Source organism: Delphinapterus leucas, chromosome 8 (assembly GCF_059928025.1).
Source record: "Delphinapterus leucas isolate spDelLeu-1000000601 "Yukka" chromosome 8, BTC_Dleu_Yukka2, whole genome shotgun sequence".
NCBI classification, from domain to species: Eukaryota; Metazoa; Chordata; class Mammalia; order Artiodactyla; family Monodontidae; genus Delphinapterus; species Delphinapterus leucas.
The window spans coordinates 115,275,939-115,299,220 of NC_143136.1; the positions used below are offsets into that span (position 1 = coordinate 115,275,939).

The 23,282-nt window shown below is 44.6% G+C and overlaps 1 pseudogene; it reads right to left on the bottom strand.

The window, feature by feature from the left end:
• Window positions 1-7,682, bottom strand: LOC149748636 (metabotropic glycine receptor pseudogene; annotated as a pseudogene).
• Window positions 7,683-23,282: the final 15,600 nt, after the last annotated feature.

Below are 23,282 nucleotides of genomic sequence, written 5' to 3' on the forward strand. Positions count from 1 at the left end.
TCAGCCTTTTATCTTGGCCTGCGGAAGGCCTGAGTTCATGTAGGTGACCTGTGGTTTCTGAGCCTTATGAGAAATACTTCTGAAAATGAATGGTTCTCATCCCCAGTCTCACATCTGACCCTTGAAAATACATATATTTTTATGCAGCAGCTGCAATACATGCAGCACTCATAGGACACCTTCATGAGACAGAGTTTAGCATAGTGGTTAAAAGTGTGAGTCGAGCTCAAATCCCGACTCTGCTGCTTAACTGCTGCGTGATCTTAGGAAAGAAGCTTAATCTCTCTGTGCTTCAGGTTCCTTTTCTGTAAAACGGGGAAACTAATAAAACCTAACTCAGGTTTGTCGTGAGGCTTAATCAAGATAATACATGCAAAGCAGTTAGCACAGAGCCTAACATAAAGTATCAATACACGTTAGTAAGCTGGATGAATGGATAGATCAATCGATCGATTGATCAACTGATCTTTCAGTCCTGGGCCCTGGGACTCCCTGAAAAGGCTTATGCGAAGGCCAAAAGCAATTTTCTAGCAGTGAATGGCATCTGCAGATCTTTTCTGAGCAAATAATATAGCAAAGACTCAAAGCTGGGCTCAGCTTTTACTAATAGGATCCTACAGAAGTCAGGAGGAAGTAAGATTATCCTTAAAGTAGGAAAGAGTTACGCTGGTTTAAGACAAGATCCTTTAAAGAGATAGACACACACAAAAAACATTTAATATGGTCATACAGAATTAGAGAAAGGAGGTTACTTTTCATTTATACCTTCTCAAGTGTTGCCAGCATTAAAAGCCACAGAGTTTTATAACTGGATGGCTCCCTAGAGACCATCTAGTTCAACTCCCTTACTTGATAGGTAAGTTGTTGAGGCCCAGAGAGATTAAGCAACTTTCTCGAGGTCATTCAGCAGTAAATAACAGTGCCAAGACAAATAAGCTTTCTGACTCCTCCCATTTGCCCACCCAGTACTCCCCCTGGTAACTTTCACCAGGTCATCATCCTGTCCTTGTTGTACCAAAAGGGCATTAAAACACACACAGGTTTCTCACTTTTGCCCAGTTTCCCAAAAAGTACAGAAGCAACCTCAACCCCCAAGACCTTCTTCCCATTGGGAATTGGGGAGGATACCAGTCAATCTGTGGCCTTCTCCCAGGCCTTCTTTGGAGTTTCCACTCTTTCCTTTCTGTTCCTCATGTTCACTCAACAGGGCTACTTCTAAAAGTCCCTCACCTCAAAAATCAGGCACGTCCCAGGGCACAAGTTACCACCTGCTAATCTGCAAATTCTCATCTTCCCACAAATGCTACACCTTGAGGCAGGAAATACAGAACTATTACTAAATTTTCTCTGAGCTCCCTGAGTGCATTCAGTGAGAACTGATCCCTCCCTCCCTAGGATAACTCAACCAGGTTCATTTATAAAGTGTGTGTATGTGAAGGGCCAGAGAACCCTTAGGTGTGCCTAACACAGAAAACAGGAGAAAGAGGGGACCAAGGAATGGGAGATGGGTTGAGGGAAGGAGGGAGACAAGTAGAAGGAGCGCACCTGTCAAACTGCAAAGTATGGATCCTAGAGACAGCTGTGCTGCTGGGACTGACTCACTGCTGAAGGGACAGAACTGCCCAGGGGATTGCAGCGTTTTCATTAGGCGCTCTGGTAACTGACTAACAACAGACTGGCGCCTCAAACTACACACGTAGGAGGAAGTAGGTAGAGGCTATCCCGAAGTAGCGGGAATAACGAACTCTTTTCTTCCCACTCCCTTTCCTACTCTTGTGAGTTGGCACGCCACTCTGTGCCTGGCTGGCATGCCCTGAGCTTGCCAGGGTGCAGTGCATCACCCCTGACCGGGAACTCCCCTCCCTGCTCTCCCGAGGGCTAGAGAGAAACATAGGGCATCTCTCAGCTCTACCAAGAGCTCCCGTCCCTTGCCCCTTGCAGGGGAACTGATTTGAGAGAAGAGCTTTTGCTGAGTGTCTGAAGCTGACAAATGCGGGGCACTTCTTGTCCCTAAGCACTTGCGCCTGCGTGGGGTGTCCCTCAGCCTGGGTCTCTGCTTTGAAGGTGGGAGGCCTAAATGTCACAGCCACAGTGTTCCTTCCCCACACGCGCACCTACCCATGAACCCGGAAGGAAGGCTTTGCTTTGATCTTTTTTCCCTCCCTACCTGAATTCCGGGACCAGGTTAGGCTGCAACCCGTAGAAAGCAGCGGAGAGAGTGACCAACCACCCGGGCTTGTAACTGCCGTTCTCGCACTCCAGATAAGGCGGAGACCACTTGACGTGGCTCTTGTCCCCGCTAAGACCGTCCCTGCGCCGCCAGCTGTGGCCCAGGCCCCGGGGCCCCTGATTGGAGCCGCGGCGGTGCAAGTGAGTCCTCCACTTGCGCCGGAGGCCGCGGAACCACTCGGTCTCCAGCGTGGCGTTGGCCAGGTGGTGTGCTGAGGAGGACAGGTCCTGGAGCAGGATGCGACTCTCCTCGCGCGTGGCCTGGAGGAAGACCTGCGGGGCTGGGGCGGACAGCGACTCGGTGCTGAAGGTGATGGCCGCCCGGGAGATGCTGGGCTCACCCTCCAGGAGGCTCCGCACCAGTGCCCGGTACCACTCCAGGTCGTCCTGCGAGTTCTGCTCCCGCGACTTATTGCTCTGCAGCATCATGTTGAGGAAGTTGGTGGCGTGTGTCAGCGTGTCCAGCGCCCCGTGCAAGGAGGAATGGGAGCTGGCTAGGGCAGGCGACTTCCCCGGCAGGCCCGCCAACTCGTAGCGGCTGGAGCAGTTGGCTCGCTTCAGCTGGTGGGAGTCCCCGGTGTAGAGGTAAGAGGCCACGTCCATGGGCACCTCCTCGGCGATTTTCTGCGCCAAGATGGTGCCGTCGGTGGAGCGGCTCCAGGGAGCCGAGGGGTCCGAGGCAGAGGCTCGAGCCGGCTGCTGGGCGTGCTGCTTCGCCCTCAGGGCCTTCTCTGGAGAGGAATCCGTCCGACTTGGAGGGTCGCGGCTGGCGCCGGCAGCTCCCAATCCCAGGTGAACGAGCAGGAGGCAGCAGAGTAAGGGGTTAGCCATGGCTCCCATCTGCCTCGCAGCAAGGAGAGGAGGTAACGGAGGGAGTCACTTTTTAAATTTTGGTCGTCAATCTATCAGCACTAAGACTTTTTCTAGGAGTCTTCCCCCTTTTCAGCTGGCACCCAGTCCAAAAGGACTTTAAAGTAGGGATGTTCTGAAATACGCGCGGCTGACTGAGCTACCGTCGCAGGAGATCAGATCACCTGTGGCAACGCCGGCTGCTCCTGCTCCACCATGGGTCTGCTCGGGATTGCGCACCTCGCAGCCTGGAGCCCGGCACCTTACATCCCCTCTCGCCGCCGGCAGCTATAGTTGGCCTGCTTACGTCTTTCTGCTTAGCAGCTTCCACCGCCGCTCTCATTGAGGTGTGTTCAGGAGCTGCTGCTGCTGCTGCTGCTGCTGCTGCTGCCGCCGCCGCGGCCGCCAAGGACACTGCTCCATCGTCTCGCCCGTGGCAGGTCGTTCCCGCCTCCCGGCTCAGGCTCCTCCTCGTCCGCTTCGCCCCGAGGCGCGGAGCGCGCGCGCCCAGACCCGCACCGCGAGCGTAGCAGCTAGGGTTTCTTTTAAGGCGTTTGTCTTTCCGGAACCACGAGGGCTAGGCAGCTGGTTAATTGGAGTCTTTAAGTTTGGCCACAAACCACACTCCTGCCTCTCCCTGCTCTCGGGAGGAAAGCCGGTTTAAAGAGGCGGCTTGGCCGCAACCAAACCCTGGTAGGGCGGCTTCAAGTCGTCTTGTGCCCTGTTTGGCCGGCTCCTCTGTCAATCAGCCGACTGCCGTTTGTTGGGCTGGTGCGGGAGCTGTCCAGTGCTGAACCCGAGGCGCAGGAGGAGGCGGTGGCGCGGAATGCAGCTTCGCTGAGTCCTTTCACCCGCTCGCGTTCCCTGATGACTCGGGAACCTGAGGGGGTGAGAGGTGGGGTGGGCGGAGTGAAGGGAGAAGCAGACTTGTGGTGGCTCAGAGCGAAGGAAACTTGGATGTACCGAGGAGGAGGGTGTTGGCATCTTGCATGCTTAGTTAAATCAGCCTTTCCTTTTGCCTGGTAAAGAGGGAGAAAGTAGTTTTCATTTGTGGCTTAAATCGGAGGGAAGGGACGTAGGATGGAGACGTGTCCTCCCGAGCATCTGCTCATTTTGGGCAAATTATCAAATCTTCTTCCTTGTTGTCGGTTAAAGAAATGATTAAACCCTACTTGCCGAGGTCTTCGCTATAAGGGAGTAATGGAGACATCTACCGGCTGAACTTTAAGGGGAAAATGCCATATTAAAGGAGCCTCTCTGCTTGAAAGGGATGAAGGGGAACCTGTGGAAGTGTAAGCAAGTGAATATGTGGAAGGGAGAGAATATGTGCCGGGGCAGGACTCGGACTGTGAGAGAATGAGAATGAGTCTGTTGGGCGGGAAGGGAAGCCATTCTGACTGGGAGTTCCTAGAATTAATGGATGTAAGAACTAAGACATCTGGTTAACTATAGGTTGGGATGTCCCAGCAGAAGAAAGAAGACCTGAATAAGTATGCCAAGACCCCCCAGAATGATTGGAAAATCCCCTAACACAGTCTAATGGTTTTATTTGAAGCTTTAATAGGGTCTTCTGACATTTTCATTCTGAAAATACTAATTAGTACTTTGGATAGGTATGGTTTTATGCACCTCCACCTTCCATATGCACCTCCACTTTCAAATTCCCCAAGAAAGACACAGGATAGAAAGTCTCAAATTCACTTCGATTCCCAACTTAAAAAAAAAAAAAAGTTACCTGTGGCATTCTAAGGTAGCACTGCTTAGATTTGCTTTATCCTTTCATTTTATTCTTCCTGTTGAGAAAATACCTAAGCACAAAAATTTAAGCTCCAAAGAGCAAAAGTTTGTCTGCATTGGTCACTGTAGCATCTTGAGCACCTAGAACACACAGATGCCTGGCACATAGTTGGTTCCCACTAAATATTTGCTAAACTAATGAATGAACCAGAAGATAATGATGATGAAGCTAATTATTTAGGAATCCATCTCCTTACCTAAGAAGAGAAGTCTGCCTGATGTGTCAGTGGTGAGGGCTTTTGGAATAAGACATAGCAACCAGTTTTCCAAACTGCAGTGTATGGTCTCCAAGGGAGTTTTTATAGCTTTGCAAAGAATGGTTATTAGATTTGTGTTTATTTACAAGTAGAGTTCATGTTCATATCTGACTTGTTTAAATTTTGCTTTGCAGTGTATACGCTTTTGCCAAATAAAGGTCATCCCAGTTTAATCCTCTACTATAGCACACGTGGCAATAATAGGAGTTTCTGTTTGTTTAATTTATCAGAGTATACAATATGATTTTCTATTTAGTTGTCTAAAGACTGGTGTAATTTCATCATTAATTGATTTTTTTAAAGAAAACCTGTATAACTAATTAACAATCCTTTAAAATTTTCTAGTATTGCATTTTAAAAGGAAGATATAATTTTATTAGTCAGTCCTTCTATAAGTAATTCAATGACTTAGCATAATTGAAAGATCTGGGTTCTGGTCCTATCATTATTTTAAGCAAGATATATGGACACTAACAATATATTTGAAGTTTCTGTGTCTCGGGATGCAAACTGTATGTGGGCCTCGTGATTTGACACTGAGGGAGTACTGAAATGACACCTGAGCCACTCTCCTGGAGTGCCAGTTCTTCCCCTAGTGCACAGCTAACAAGAATGGAGCAGGCTATGAGAGGCTCTTGCAATTTGGGCATTCCCTTCAGGGGATCACCTTCAGTCCACACTGCCAAACAACAGAGGTGAACTAGTTAGGTCTAGAACAACACTGCCCAATAGAAATATAATGTGAGTCACAAATGTGATCCACATATATAATCTCAAATGTTCCAGTAGCACTTTTTAAGAGTAAAAAGAAAAAAAGTGAAATTAAATGTAATAATATATTTTATTTAGCCCAATAGACCCAAAATGTTATTCAATAAGTAAACAGTATGACAGGTATTACTGAGATATTCTACATTTTTATACTAAATCCTCAGAATCCAATGTGTATTTTACACTCACAGCATATGGAACTTCATACTAGCTACATTTCAAGTGCTCAATAACCCCCTGTGACCAGAGGCTACCATAGAATACAAGCTCTGGAAGATAGTACATCGTGGTCTAGAATGATCTAGAAAACCTAGGTTTACTCACGATAAGGTACCATGGTCCAAATGGTCTAGGAGGCCTGTCCATTTAATAGATCTGGAGTCAAGGAAACTAACTGAGTAGATAGACAACCCTACGTCTATGTCAGTGTCTGTCACTGAAGGAGATCATCCAAAAGAAGTTATCATAGGGGACCAAGATATAACACATACTCATACCCCTCTAAGCAGACTACAAAATTCCACAGCAACTCACAGACATATTCATTCAACAAATGTTGGCTTAGCCTCTGCTGTGTATCAGGCATCATGCTTAGTACTCGGGCAGACACCTGCATGATGGACACATGGACCTCACAGTCAAGTGTATAGAGAGAGAAACAATAAAAAAGCAAACAAATAAATTTTAAAATTACATATTGTGATCAGTGCCATGAAGAAATAAACGCTGTAAAGTTACAAAGAGTGCATGGTATGGGGGCAGGGAGATTCTTATAGAGAGAGAGAAAGAAAAGGAAGACTTCTATGAGGAGGTAACAGTTGAGCTAAGATGTAAAAATGAGGAGTAGTTAACTAGGTAGTAAGTAGTAGTGAACTAGCTAAGGGTAAGATGAAAAGAAACTTAGCAGGAAAGAGAAATGGGAAAAGATGACTGCATTAAGATGAAGTTCATATATAATATAAAAAATACAAACAATTGAGACAAAAAGAAAATCATTTTATAGGATAATCAAGTGATCCTGGCATGAATAGCACCTCTGTCCCACCAATTACACGAGCGTGATTTGTAGAGGAGATAAATATCCCTGTGTAGCCTCAAGTTAAGAGCTAAGTTATCTAAATGCATATTAATACTGTGTGGGAGCTTGACTGTAATAGGTCAGTGTATACAAGACCTGTAGGCCCTGTGTGACAAGGCCCAAAGCGTTTTCATCACAGCCTGAAAAGTCAATCTAACTGCTTTAGAACAGTCAAATTTGCACTGATGAAAAAGCATTATGCAGTGGAGCTTTGAGTTATTAGTTGTCAGTATATTATTGATTTATCATTACTGTAAAAAGGAAGATGTGATATTAGCATATCTTTAAGTAAAAGGAATTAAAGGAGGTTAAAAAAAACTGCTGAGACCAGATTTTATGTGAGCAGTATAGGTAAAGTTGTTTCTAAAATTTAAGTGCTCCTTTAAATCATTTAAATCAGCAAGGATTAGGACAGTGGGATATGGCGAAAGGACACTGGATTGGCAGTTGGGAGACCAAGCTCTGATTTCCACACTGCTGATGTCTAGTCATGTGACTTTTGACAGTTTCCTCAACCTCTCTGAGCCCTTTTAGTTCATCTTTAACATAAGAGTGATGTATTAGGGACTTCCCTGGTGGTGCAGTGGTTAAGAATCCACCTGCCAGGGCTTCCCTGGTGGCACAGTGGTTGAGAGTCCACCTGCCGATGCAGGGGACACAGGTTCGTGCCCCGGTCTGGGAAGATCCCACATGCTGCCGAGCAGCTAGGCCCGTGAGCCATGGCCACTGAGCCTGCGCGTCCGGAGCCTGTGCTCCGCAACGGAAGAGGCCACAACAGTGAGAGGCCCGCATACCGCAAAAAAAAAAAAAGAATCCACCTGCCAGCGTAGGGCCCATGGGTTCGAGCCCTGGTCCAGGAAGATCCCACCTGCTGCGGAGCAACTAAGCCCGTGCGCTACAACTACTGAGCCTGCGCTCTAGAGCCCACGAGGCACAACTACTGAAGCCTGTGCGCCTACAGCCCATGCTCCGCAACAAGAGAAGCCACCGCAAGGAGAAGCCCACACACCGCAACGAAGAGTAGCCCCCACTGTCCGCAACTAGAGAAAGCCCAGGCACAGCAACGAAGACCCAGCGCAGCCAAAAAAATTTAATTAATTTTTAAGAATACTTAACTTAAAAAAAAAAATAGTGATGTATTAGATACAGCCACAACTGAAACAGTTTTAGCTGAGTGATGGATAATGGTCCAGGTATATTTTTCGGAACTCATCATTTTTGATAGTTCTAGATTTATAATGTAAATGTTATTTTTAGGTTAAATAATGCTAGGTCTCAGTAAACAAAGTGGCACAACCCGAATCAAATTCTTGATAAAGCAAATAAAGCCACAAAGAAGCAGCATAATCTGTCAATATAACACAAATTCAGAAATCCAGTTCTTATTCGTGGTCTTACTGAGATTCTGGATTTCCCTGAGCTTATGCTACCCCCTGTGCCTCACGTTCCCATTTGCAAAATGAAGATCATAGTCTTTGTTATCCAAGGGTGGTGGTTTTGAAATTTCTGGGTGAAGAAGAGTCACTAGAGAATTCTGATCACTGCTGTAGGTCTGGGGGGAAGTTAAGAATCTGCATTTTAATAAGCACCACAGGTGGTTTTGATGCAAATAAGCCATGGAACACATGCTGAGAAATGCTGCTTTGAGCCATGGAAAATAACTCTAAGATAATAGGGGAGAAGCTCTCCTGGTAAACAAAAAGCTGTGCTGTAAATTGTGAAATGTACCCTGTGGGGGGAAAAAATGAAAATAACACCTATAAAGAGATTATCATCATCACCTAATCATTTATATAGCACTTACAGTGGCCAGGCATTGCTCTAAGGATTTTACACACTTTAGCTCATTTAGTCTCCATTACCACACTGTGAGTTTGGTACAGCTACCATTTTACAGATGGGAAACAAACAAACAAATGAATTGCCCTAAGTACTACAGCTATCTGGCTCCAGATGTCATACCCTTAATCACTACACCAGTGGTTCTCAAATGTTGATACACACTAGATATACCTGGAGAACTTTTGTCAAAGCACAAATTAGTGGCCTTAGCCCCAAAACTGCTGACTTGGTAGGTCTAGAATAAGGCCTGAGAATTTGCATTCCTAACAAATTCCCCTGTGATGTTAAAACTGCTGGTCCAGGGAACACACTTTGAGAACCACTGCTCTGAGATGTGCTTTTCATCATTATAACCCCTGACTTTTTGGTAACACTTTTCCATCCATTTAATGTGGAAAGAGGAGAAAGTCAAATTAAGGGATGAAAATATGCCTGAAATCTAGCAAGAAAAAAAAACTATTTCTAACTGAGAAAGCTTACTCAAGATGTTTATGTTTTTTACTTAGCAGTTTATTCTCATCTGCCTCCAGTTTACCCTTAAAACTCTTACTCCCTGTCAGCATCGCTTCTAACAACACTCCTGCTCTTTCCAGAGTCGTCTCCTCTGTTTTTCACTGTGAAGTCATGACTTGGGCTGTTCTTGCATTCCCAGTGAAGTGCAAACGCAGTATCATCTATAGAGTCACTAGGGCTTTGACCCAAATTGCTAGTTTCCCTAATCCCCTTACCCCCATGCACACAAAATGGTTCTGTAAACTAAAGACACTTGAAGAACTTCCTGATCACAAGGGAAGAAAACGCCAGGAAATGGCACTTATGTTAGGAGAATCCTGAATGTGCTGAGGCGAAGTATGTCTCCAGACAACGTCCCATGACACTGACCTGACATTCAGCAGTGCAGGAAAGGACCAATACGACCTTCACAAAAAAATTACACCAAATTAATTATTCAAAGCTCAACTCCATTCAATGCAAGGATCGTCTCTTTTTCTTATTAAGAAATAAGAACAACCAAAAAATTTGAAACAAAGTTTACCGAAATATGGACTTTGTGGATAGCAAAAGATGGGAAATGGATTATTTTGTCTCTGCTCGATTTTGCCTGCTTCCCTTGCTGGAGGGAAGCCCCTCACACCATGTGTACCCATATGTTGTTATAATTCATGATATAGCTTTCATCAGCATAGTACCTTGGGCATAATGGGGGTTTACTTCATGATCAGTTTAGGACTCGTCTCTCCATCCGAACACAGGAGCTTCTGCAAGTTGAGATCTTCAAGTGCCCAGGATCATGCACACATAGGATACACTAACTAATGACAGTTCCTCATTGATGAAGAGCAGAAACTTGTAAATCCAAACAAACTTATAAAGAACAAGTTTAGAGTAGTAAGCTGCTTATAAACTTTTTGCTGTTATTTTAAAAAGCTTGAAGGAAATTAATCCAGTAACGTTGATATTGTTGAAATTGCAGACATCATCTTAACATCAGGATTGTATGGAAAAGGAAAACAAAGAAACATAACATGGAAATATATGCCAACAAAATGTGAAAGAAGACAATCACTGCACATGTTTCAGGAATAGCCGCAGGCTAAGAAAATGACAAACCTAAATATGAATCCAGGTACAAAACAGTTCTGCAAATCTATCGTTTTATTTTAACAGTAATATTATGTATGCCTACTTAAAAAAAAAAAAAAGTTTCCTCCAGACCTCTGCTGCTATCCCTAAAGAAAAAAAAAAAAAAGGAGGCAAAGAAATTTACTTTAAGATTTCCTATCTAATCTGTGGTCAGTTGGTCTCTCCTCCTCTTCCTCCTCTTTCTCCTCCTCTTACAGACAGTAAGTGCTCAATGACAGATTAGCTGTAAGTCTGGGTTGTCCCCAGGGAAAGGGAAGAGAGAACGTCCATACCTGTGAGACAGTTATTGACGTTTACTTAGAAGTGTCTTCTTTTGATTGCTTTCGGTACTAGCATTTAAGTAGGTCTGAGGCAGAAGCCTGAGTCCTGTGGCATATATAAATCATTTCCACTTGTCCTTTTGATTTACCCTTGGGAATCAATAGTTTCAGGGAAAATTTTGCCTGGTCTTTACCAACAACTCCCTATTCAAACACAGGAGAATTTTAGAGAAGTTTTGGCACAGGAAGCTTTCAGTTCCTTTTGTTCACTGTGTCAGTGAATGTTCTTGGGTGATGGGGCTGGCTTCCAGTCTATATGGCCATCACTTATCACAGTGTGTGCGGAGGGATGGGTTCTTCATGAGCATAGAAAAAGCAGACTAGGGAACAAAGGCTAAAAAGAGAAACAGTTTTCAAGAATCTGCAGTATCATGAAGACCGAATGTGACGAAAAGTAGCTATCTCAATTGTTCGTTTTTATATCCCAAATCAGATATTTTAGAGTAAAAAATTAAAATGTAACTAAAAGTGAAGAAAGAAGTAAGAGGGACTTCCCTGGTGGCACCACGGTTAAGAATCCACCTGCCAATGCAGGGGACACAGGTTTGACCCCTGGTCCGGGAAGATCCCACATGCCGCAGAGCAACTAAGCCCGTGCGCCACAACTACTGAGCCTGCACTCTAGAGCCTGTGAGCCACAACTACTGAGCCCACGAGCCATAACTACCGAAGCTCGCGCACCTAGAGCCCATGCTCCGCAACAAGAGAAGCCACCACAATGAGAAGCCTGCACACCGCAACAAAGAGTAGCCCCCGCTCACCGCAACTAGAGAAAGCCTGCGTGCAGCAACGAAGACCCAACACAGCCAAATAAATAAATAAATTTATAAAGAAAAGTAAAAGAAAGAAAGAAGAAAGCAATAAGAAGGCTTTTCTGAATGTCAGGGTTGTTTTTAATTGAAATGGATTAGCCAAGAGCAGAAGAGAATATCTTTCCTTGAAGAATAATTTGTGATCTCCAGTAGAAACTATATCCATGTATCAGAAATGAGCTATATTTAATTCTGCCTGGATAGACAAATGAACCAAATGGTCATTGGAATCTATTCTTCTCCTACAGTCCTATAATAGACTGAGGAATATATCCTGTTATGTCCCTACAAACAAGAAAACTAGTGCAGGCATATTTAACCCAAGTACTTCTTTTAGGCATCAAAATCCAATCTCTTTGTGCTACCACTCCTCTCACACTGCATTACTCAACCTGGCATTCAAGGCCATTTACTAACTTTTTTTGCCCATCCCACTAGTCCTCCACTACATTTTGGAGATACTCCATTCTAACAAAGCTATGCTGTTTACACTCTTCCTTTATAAGTAATTTGCACACTCCCATCCTATGTCTGCCTTTGTAGAAGTTAATTCTGTGTATTGAGAAAACTTCCACAAATACGCTTCCTCTCCTTTAAGACCTTTAAGAACTGCCAACACTTTGAATAGACATTTCTCCAAAGAAGATATACGATTGGCTAATAAGCGCATGAAAAGATACTCAACATCATTAGCCTTTAGGGAAATGAAAATCAAAACCACAAGATACCATTACGTACCCACTAGAAGGGCTATAATAAACAAGACAGATGATAACAAATGCTGGTGAGGATGTGGAAAAACAGGAGCCTTCATATACTTCTGGTGGGAGTGTAAAGTGGCACAGTCACTTTGGAAAACAGATTAGCAGTTTCTCAAAAGAGCTGAACATAAACTATCGTGTGACCCAACGACTCTACTCCTGGGCATTTGCCCAAGAGAAATGAAAGCAGTATGTCCACACAAAGACACACACATGAATGTTCACGGCAGCTTTACTCACAGTAGCCGGAGTCCAGAAACCACGGACAAGGCCCATCAACTGGGGAATGGATAGACACAGTGTGGTACAGCCGTATGGCAGAATCCTAGTCAGCCATAGCAATGAACAAATTGCCCGCACATGCCGTGTCACGGATAAAGCTCAGAAACGTTATGCTAAGTGAGAGAAGCCGGACCCAGAGACCACACGTTGTATTGAGATGCGATGTCCAGAAAAGGTAAATGTATGGAGACAACAGGTGGACTAGTGGTTGCTTGGGGCTGGAAATGGGAATGAGAATCAACTGTAGGAAAAAAAAAAAAAAAGAATCACCTATAAATGGGCACAAGGGAATCTTACTGAGGGGGATGAAAATGTTCTAAAACTGATGATGGTAGCTGTACCACTCAGTAAAGTTATTTCCAGTAAAGTTATTTAAAATCATTTGAGTTTTACACTAGAAACTGGTGATATGTAAAATGTACCTAATAAAGTTTGTTAAAAAAAAAAAAAAAAGAACTACCAACTCTAGGTATTCTCCAAGATTGACTTGATTTTCTAGAATCAGCCTGATTCTAGCTAGAATCATCTTAGTTCTTAGAACCGATTCTGTATGATAATGGTTTACCTATGCTGATTTAATGCTATCTGTGAACATCTAGGTGAACAACCGAAGAAGTTTTGGGTAGCATTCTCATCTACATTATTTATTATTTTATTTTATTTAACAAATACCTATTGGGGGGTCCACTATGTGCCAGACACCATTCTATATAAAAGTGATGCTGCAGGAAACAAGTCAAGTTTCTGCCATTGTGGCACTTACATTCAGATGTAATATGTCCTGTGAGGAAAAATAAAGTGGGATAAGAAGATATATCAAGATTGGAGGTCAGGGAAAGCACCTCTGGTTAAGTGGCATTGAGTAGGAGAGTGAACGGTGTGAAAGACCGATACATGGGAAGACTCAGGAGAACAACTTTCCCAGCAGAAGATAATGATCATAAAACCCCTGAGAGAGTATCAAGCCTGGTCTGTCCCAGGAACAGCAAAAATTTCTGTGTGGATAGAGGTCAAGGAAAGGTGGATGGAGAGAGAAGGCAACAATCAAATCACATAGAGCTTTTTGCACTGGGGCAGTGAGTTTTGGTTTTATTACAAGGGCAATTGAAAGTCATGGGAGGGTTTTGACAGGAGTAACAAAATCATGGGGGCTGCTATAGAGACTGACTGAGGAGGGCAAGAATAGAAGCAGAGAGACCAGTTAGGAAGCTGTTGCATTAGTCAAAGTGAGAGACAAGGGTGGTTTAGACTAGAAGTGGATGGGGAAAGCAGGATGATAATGGTTGAGATGGTTGAAAATTGTTGAATTCAGGATTGTAATATTCCAAAGGTCGTGAATGTGGCTGCCCATTCATACCCTCTGAATTTCAGATGCAATTAAGGTTTTCCTAGAGTAAGAATAATATTAATATATAAAATAATGTGTGCCAACTTCATTTGGGAGTAGAATCCTAATTTTAGAATAAAACTTAATTCTATTCCTTAGAAAAATCACTGTTCCTATGTATCAGTTTAAAGTACTTATATCCCAACTGAAAAATGAGCACAAGACATGAACAGAAATTTCAAAACAGAAGAAACACATATGGCCAGTAAACACATAAAGCAAATGTTCAACCTCATTAGTGAGCGTGGAAATGCAAATCAAAACACGAGACATATGAGTTGTATCTATATGATTGGCAAAAATTAAAAAGTCCAATAATGCCAAGTTGTTGGCACTGGTTGTGGGAAGGATGGAGGAGATGTGGATTCACAAAATCTCTTATGCCCTGCTGGTAGAAATGTAAATTAGTATGATCGTTTTAGAAAATAATTTTGGATTATCTAGTAATGCCAAACATTCACCTACTCTATGGTCTAGCACTTTCACTCTTGATATATACACATAAGAAACTCTGTCCCATGTATACCCTATAATATATACAAGAATGTTAATAACATCACTGTTTAAACAGCACAAACCTGGAAATCCTGAATGCCTGTCCACAGGAGAACAGATGAATGAACTGTGTTATCCTCACACAGATGAAAATAAAAACAAGGAAATTATGAACACAGGATTCAGGGAGATGGCTGACCTCCTTGGGTTGGGGGGAGGTATGAGCATGGGATAGGGTACCCCTCACCCTTTACAATTCATTGGACTGACAAGTCTGGCAAAGAAATGGTGTAACTGTTCCAGTAGGTGCCAAGATATTACTCCTCCTCGGTAACACAGTCAGCTTTTCTGACTGACTTAGCCCAATGGCCAACAGTCTACTTGTGGCCAGTTTCGGTGCTCAGACAGGGCTCTGAGGGAGGTATCTGAGATCAGAAAGGGTTTTTAATGCCTGCCTTCAACTGTGCTGAGCCTCTGTCTTTGACGAAGTCCACTCTAGGAGAAATCTGATTTCACTTCCGGAGAGTCCAGCCCTTTCTTCTCTTCCATATCAGTCTCTCTACTTATGGAGTCTGTATCCAGAGCACTATTTCAAGACCTCCAATGTGTCTCCTCAAAGACTGCCTGACCCACCTTCCAGATGGAGCCAACATCATCCTCCATCTGATCCATAAATCATGAACAGAAGGCTGAGGAAATGAGAAGCTGCGCTCCCACTGGGAGGGGAGTGAAGCTTCCAGCATGGGGTGCACAGCATGATCACGGAGGCACAACACAGTTCTCCAGAAAGCCAGTTCTGATGAATGACAGAACAGCCGGTTCCAGATGAAACTATCCTGGATTTTCAAATACGAACAGTAACATTGAAATGAGATAAGACTTACCACCAACTTAGTTGGACATATTTAATTATATGTATTATGATTATTATGGCACCTGAAGACCAGATATAAATAGTAAGCCGTTCACATATTTTACCATCATAGCTATTTCTGGGATTCCCTCAGACAAAAGATGGGAGAGAGAAACGATAAAGTGTATGAGCTTCTCTCCTGCCGGAAGGGCACAGGGCACTGCTCCAGTCCTCCTTCTCTAAAAAGGATTGAAGGTGTCCCATAGCACCTGAAAGAAGAAAATAGCGAGATACCCCAGAGAGGCTGATTTCAGTGTTCATTTAAAAGTCAAAGGTAGGGCTTCCCTGGTGGCGCAGTGGTTGAGAGTCCGCCTGCCGATGCAGGGGACGCGGGTTCGTGCCCCAGTCCGGGAAGATCCCACATGCCGCGGAGCGGCTGGGCCCGTAAGCCATGGCCGCTGAGCCTGCGCGTCTGGAGCCTGTGCTCCGCAGCGGGAGAGGCCACAGCAGTGAGAGGCCCGCGTACCAAAAAAAAAAAAAACACCAGGACAGAGCTTCCTGCAAATTATGATGAAGTGGTTTTTGCCTGCAATTCACTGGCTTTGTGTTACAGTACCTATCGAAGAAGCTGGGTTTTCCCACCCTCGCACCCACTCCCTCCTAAGATGGGGGCAGGTTTGGGACAAGGAGCAGGAGAACACGGAGCCAAAGTGCTAATGGGTCGACTTCTGAAGCATGAAGAGTGAAGAGGATATAAAAATAATCTTGTCTCTGTATAATGTACCCACCTGAATTCCTCTTTTGGATTCTTTATCCTTATTTAAACCTGTCATTTGAGCAGCTGAAGTGAAAATATGGGCCCAGGATCTCCTTCTGAGTGAGAGAAGCATCTCTTCTCCAGCATCCTCACCATAAGAAATCAATGAAAACAGCCTCCAATCAAAGGTCAAGAGGTAATCAGAAGGCGGGGGGGGGGGGGGCGGGGAGGGGGTAGTGGTGAGTAGCAATGAGTAGCAGGTTGGCCTGGCTACACTGGATCTTTCTGAGATCTCAAGGTTATCTCTCTCATAAGCTATCTTTTCCTGGTTGGATTTGACTTTTGTGTTTTGTTTTCATTTTCGTTTTGTTTTCTTACCATAAGAGTGGTAAGGCATTAAAGGTTAGGCAGTGAGCCAGGAGAAAAACGGCCAAGAAAACAGCCTGGCTGCCTTCAGGCTAGGCTTCTAAGTCACAGAGAACAAAAGGGAGTCCACCCAACAGCTCGGGTCCAGCTGAACTCACCAGGATCAGAAGAACAGCATGCAAATTGGAGTCAAAGTTCTGTAGTCATAAACAATACATACGACTTGGGGGTGGTTTTCACGTCCACACAGAGCTCCCTGGGGAACCTCATTCATTTGGGTGGAGTTTGCAGGTCCTGGTCATGACCACATTCTCTGTGACCAACACTGACTGATGGTGGGAGGCGGGAGTGCTGCCCATGAGTAAGCAGGGTGAGTGGGTGCAGGCCCTGTGGGCCGAGCAGTCACTTACACACCTAGACAGAGCTTAATGTAAGACCCCAGAGGTCATGCTTGTAATATTTACATAAGTGACTTGATACTTAGAGCTCCATCATTGACTGCCCATGAATTATTGTGGTCTCTTCATTTACAATAGAGAAAAAATGGAAGCCACAAATACGTTCTTCCATAAATTAGCAGATAAACAGTGAGCGATGTATCCATGCTGTGAAATTGTATTCAGCAATCTAAATATTAAACTATTATACCATGAAACGACATGAGGGAATCCTAAATGCATATTGCTAATTAAAAAATCGGTCTGAAAACGTTCAGTTTCATCTATTTCACCTTTGGGAAAAGGCAAGTCTATATATGAACCAGTCAGATGAGCATTTATCAGGAATTTGGGAGAAGGATTTTCATAAGATAAACATGGACAATATTTAAGGATAGTGAAATTCTTCTCTATGAAATTGCAGTGGTGGAACCATTGCACTACGAATATGTCAAAATATATACAGTAATAGGAGAACCTTTTTAATATAAATATAAATTTCATTTAGAAGTTCAGAGACTGAAGGGTGGAACGATGCACACTGTATAGATGATACCTAATATAGTGAATCTATGAATTAACATGGCTGGAGAAGGAGGGAAAGTAGGTTTTGACTTTGGAAATGAGTGGAGTCTGAAGACTAAGTTCTAAGCCACTGCACGTAAGCACTAGAGCCTGGTGGATAACGGTATTTCCATCAGGAGTCAGGCCAAGCATTCAGTTACTACTGTGCATGTGGAATTGAACAATTAGTAGCTGGATGGAATCTGTGGAGAGAGGTTTCTTACTGTTGGATGGAAAGTAACAGAGAAGCAAGGAGGAAACTCTGGATTTAACCATGTGTTGTTGCACTAGGATTGGAGATGTAAGAATTGTCTCACATTTACCTTAACACAGGTCAGAAGGTGAGATACAGAGCTAGTTGCAGACGTCTGTGTGTATATGTGGGGTAGTGCACACAGATATATTTCCAAGGTCTTTTAGCTTATAGGGTCTAGAGCCAATGCTCCCAGTAGACAGGACACCAACATTAGTATCCTAATACCCAGTCTTCTGATTCCTGTTACTATTCTCCAGAAAAGGATCCGCAACTCAGCTGAGGCATGGCTAATTCTAGGGCCAGAGAAGAGAATACACATGATTATCCTGCAGACTCTTGTAGCACCAGAAAGTAAGGAAGTTCACAGAAATGAATGGGGGCCCATAAAGAGGATACAGGAGACAATCTGAAAGAGCTCCCCGTGGCTGACAAGTGGTCACAATTACAGAAGCAAAGAAAATGCCTTAGTATATAACCTTAACACAATGTATGAAACAAATATCTTGATTCATACTTATATAAAGAGATTGAATAAATATATCTAATGGGGATGGTAGGATAAATCCATCTGATGGTGGAAAGCAGATTTAAAGTTCAACAGTAAAAATTATTTATGTCATTAAACGATTAAAAACTTGACAAGTAATAACAGAAAGTATTAACCTAATCTTCAAATAAAGGTCTCAAGAAGAAATATATCTGTGCGGCTCTTCCAAAGATAGATGGGGAAAGACAGAGAAGCCTGAATCCATGAAAAACGTCTCAAGTTTAGAAACAAGAAAGTTCCCTGGAATCATTGTGGATGAGGCTTCCGGGGTGGCAATGATCCAGTGGAGAAACCACAGCTTCTGAGAGAGAATCCCTCCATACCAACCTCTGCACCTGCCCTGAAATGGGTCCTCTTGTTTCCTGATGACCCTGAGCGCCCCCTGGTGGTTGGGGAGGCCCCTGCAGGGAGGGTCGTGTCTGGACTCACCCTGACTTCTCACTGAACCAACTGGGACAGTAACACAGGGCTGTGTCCTAGGTCATCACGGAGCTGAGCTGCAGGGAAAACTGAATTTGTGAGGTGTCTCTGGAGGTGGAGAGACATTTCTGGAGAGACATCTTGTATGCTGTGCTACTCCCAGAACCAAAGCACCCCAGTCACCTCAGCCCTTTCCCTGGGGGCTGAGGGATCCAGTCCCAGCAGCCAGCACTGTTTGTGATGGATAATCCAGAGACTGAGCGGGTAAGGGAGAGGGTCTTCAATAGTCCTGGGCCCGATTCCTGCACCAGCACCTGGGACACGACACCTGGCAAAGGGGAAACAAGGAAACACCCAGTTCACTGATGTCACCCTGTAACTCCACCTTCCTCAGACCCAGGAGATGCTCACAGCTGAGGGATGCCCGCAAGAGGAGGAATGACCAGAAGATTTTCATGTTCATTTTGATCAATGCTTTGACTTTCAGAGAGTTATGTCAGTGAAGTTGAGAACCCTGATTCTGACTAGCAGAGGTGCTGTGCTTTCCCCTTGAGCCTGGGCGTGATGTGCAGGTGGGAAGCATGTTTCCATATAAAGATGGTCATGGCTGGTCCTTCTCTAGGGCTCTGGCGGAGGGTGCTGGCTGAGATCCAGAGTGGACACAGCTTCATGTCACCTCTGAAGAATGGGTGATGTTCCTTTTCCAATACGATACTTACATTTCCATATATGTCTATCTGCGTCTATATTATAGGTGTACTCGTTGGCTAGTGTGGCCATTACAGAATAACAGACTGGTGGATTAAACAAGAGCAATGGATTCCTCTCAGGCCTGGAGGCAAGAAGTCTAAGGTCACGGTGTTAGCAGGTTTGGGTCCTTCTCAGACCTTTCTCCTTTGCTTGCAGATGGACGTCTTCTCACTGACTCCTCAGATGGTCTTTTCTCTGTGTTTCTGTGTGCATCCCTGGTTTACTTGTCTGTTCATTATTCCTCTTCTTAAGTGTGACAAAGACCCCTGACCACCCCTTTGCCAACAGGATCCTTGTAATTCTCTTCTCAACTAGTCTTGACCTGTGGGCTTCTGTGTTTATATGTGCATGACCAGTTTTTGTGAAGAGCCCTGCTAAGTGAGAATAATGAGAATCCCCTACCCTTGAACTCTGATCACCCGCAGTAGTTGATCAAAGCCATCAAACCTCCTATCACCCACACGGTATCTGATCACCCTGGTCTCCATTTAGCAAGAATCCTTTTGAGTCTATGTAACCAGAATCCCCTTAGCCTGTATTTCTTCTGTTAATAATTTCCAGTCCACTCCACCCCACCCTCTTCTTGGCCATAAGCCCACACTTGCCAGGCTGTATTTGGAATTAAGTGAAGTTTCCAAGGCTGCATCCCATGTGCAGCAACGAGTTTTGTCTTCAGGTTTCCGATGAACTTTATATTGGAAACATGAGTATCATTTTCAGCACCCATGGCCATATAACTCATGCCTGAATGAAGCTGATGTCTCATGTATATTTTCCCTAAGTCCACTCACAGCCACTTGTGCGTAGGGACACTAGACTGTTCCTCAGCCCTATGCCTGGGACTACTTTAAACAATCGCCAAGAATCACGGAAATGTGAAAAGCATGACACTAATTTGACCCCAGAAAGTGCTCAATTACAGGACGGGAGTTGAAACAATTAAAGAGAGCATCACCTTGACTGACCTCAGCTGGGAAAATGTGTGTGTGTGTGTGTGTGTGTGTGTGTGTGTGTGTGTGTGTGTATGTATGTGTGTGTGTGTGTGTGTGTGTGTGTATGTATGTGTGTGTGTGTGTGTGTGTGTGTGTTAGTGCGCGCATGTGTGTTGCCTGATTCAAACAACCGGCCACATTTTTAATGTCTGTGAATGACCACAAAATGACAGTATTTATTTTAGGGTGCTCATAAAAGCTAGAAGTAGGTGAATTGGCAGATTTGGAATCTGTGAATAATGAGGATAATTGCATGTGCAGTATTGGAGCGCTCTGGCGTTAGAGTCTATAACACTGCCCGCTGCAGAATTCAGAATGCCTGTACAGGTTGCCTGAAAGCAGGATGGTGTGTCTCTTCCTTCCACATCTACAAAAACAAAACAACAATTAATACTGTTTAAAAATCTCATGTGCATTGTCAGGATATTTACACGTTTCACAAACTTCAGGCTGAAATTGAAAATTATGGTGAGCTGCAGGGTTTTTTTGAGCTCCTTTGAGAAAAAGATAAAGAAATGATAAACAACCTTAATTCTTGAGTATTATATGGGTCTGTGCATATGAATATATATATACACAGCTATAATAAAAATAAAAAGCAAATATGTATATGCACACAAAAATTTTTAGATACTTCATAATCCACAGCAATGAAACATTAGGATACAGTACAGAGTCTCTGGTAGAGGTCCTGGGCAGGAAGAGGAAAGCACAGGATCTAACAAGAATTCCCTCCCAGCCCATATATGCACCTGCTGCAGGTCGCAGCCCTGTACTTGTTGGGTCCTGTGCGACCCCTGGTGGTAACGGGCCTCCGTGCAGGGAGGTTTGTGTCTGGGCTCACACTGACTTCCCCTCACTGTGTCTCTTGCACAGTAATACACGGCTGTGTCCTCAGTTGTCAGGCTGCTCAGCGATAAGTAGACTTGGCTCTTGGAGGTGTCCGTGGTGATGCGGAGCCGGGACTTAAGAGTTGGGTTATAATATGCGCTTCCATCACTATCTATCCCCCCAACCCACTCCAGCCCCTTTCCTGGAGGCTGTAGGACCCAGGCTACTGTAGCATAGCTGGTTAATGAGAATCCAGAGAAAGTGCAGGTGAGGGAGGGGGTCTGTGAGGGCTTCACCAGACTGGGTCCCGACTCCTGCAGCTGCACCTGGGACAGGGCACCTGTGGACAGAGAGAACCACGGTGACTCATGGGCTCAGATGCAGCTTCCCCAGGTGTTCACGTCTGAATCCCTGAGAAACTCACCTCTGGGAGCTGACACCAGGAAGAGGAAGAACCACAGTGGATTCATCTTCTTGCAGATGAGATTCCTGAAGCCCAGAAATTCTCTTCAAGCATGAGGAGAAACCCGAATTTAAGTGAACAGGTACTTTGTTTTTACCTTGTGGTCTAAGGGGATGTTTGCATAAGGGAGGGACCTTTTTATAAAAAGCAGAAAGTAGTGAAGGGAGGTCCCAGTCTCTGGGACTCCACCTGAGGACGCTGCTGACTGTTTCCTCAGAGAACTCAGCCCCCAACTGGCGTCCCCTCCCTATGCCTGGGGGACTCAGTGTCCAGGAATGAAATGATGCTGAAGGGCTAGTGAGGAAATCAGCTGTGCTCAAGGATTAACGGCAGATTTGGGCAGTAGACTTTAATCCCATGGATGTATATATTTCACATAAATACCCATCACACATTCAGGGTCCTCCAAGATGTCAGACACAGACTCTTGTTTTTTCCTTTCTGCATTACCTCATGTTTATTTCCTGGATGTGCAAGTATTTGAGACAAACCATACATGTAATAATCACATTGAATTCAGACAGAGTGAGGTAAAATTTAATGTTTATCATAATTCACAAGGGACTTCGTGTGTCCCTTAACTTGGGTGAACATTTCTTCACCTGAAACAGTTTAAATGTTATCAAGAGTTACTCTGGAGGTGGATTTATTCATAACAACTAAACACACCGTGTATTTTGTGGACAAGGTAATCATTCTTGCTGAGATGGTCATGGATCCTAGCACTGCTGACATGGCCTGAAGCCTGACCTGCCTGTTTCCTGTGCACAACTGAGTGTCTGCAGGAACAGTGCGAGCTTCAGGGCTCCTTCCTTGCAGGTGGACGTTGAGGAATCCCCAGGGCTAGCAAGGTCTAAGAACAGACAGCTCCTGGAAGCTCCTCAGGACTCCAACATGCTGGGCGGGTGACCTGGTCACAGTGCACAGACTCACTACTTCTAGAAGTGTTCATTTTTACTCTCCCTGTCACAGCCAGTGACATTGGAGCTCAGGGAACACAGTTTCCACTGCACTGGGTGAGAGAACATGCATGATTCTTGGAAGTAAACCTTCAAAGTGAATGGCTTGCCGAGTATGTGGGTGTCATGGTCAGAGGAAAGTCCTCACCTCAGGAAGCAGGTTCCCTTGAAAAGTCCACGTGAGAGCTTTCCTGAGTCCCTGAGTCACTGAGTCCTGGGACTGTGCCTGAGGTCATATAAGTAAATGGTGCTGGAGAGCAGAGCACAGCTCCATCCCATCTCACTGTGGGCACTGAGGATGTGGCCTCACCACCTGCATTTCAGTCTGCAAGGATGTAAACTGGGGATCACGATGGTAATGGTATGTCTGAAATTTATAGTGGGGTTGCCAGGGGTGCTGGATGTTGACATGAGTGTCATCAGTGATGTTACTTCTCCTGGGAACCAGAAAGACCAACGTGAGTCCCCATCACTGACTGACACCCTGTACATGTAGCGCTGGCTCCACTCCTGCCCTGAGAGGTCACTACTGTGGGTCTGGGGCAGGTCAGCTCTCCCTCAGC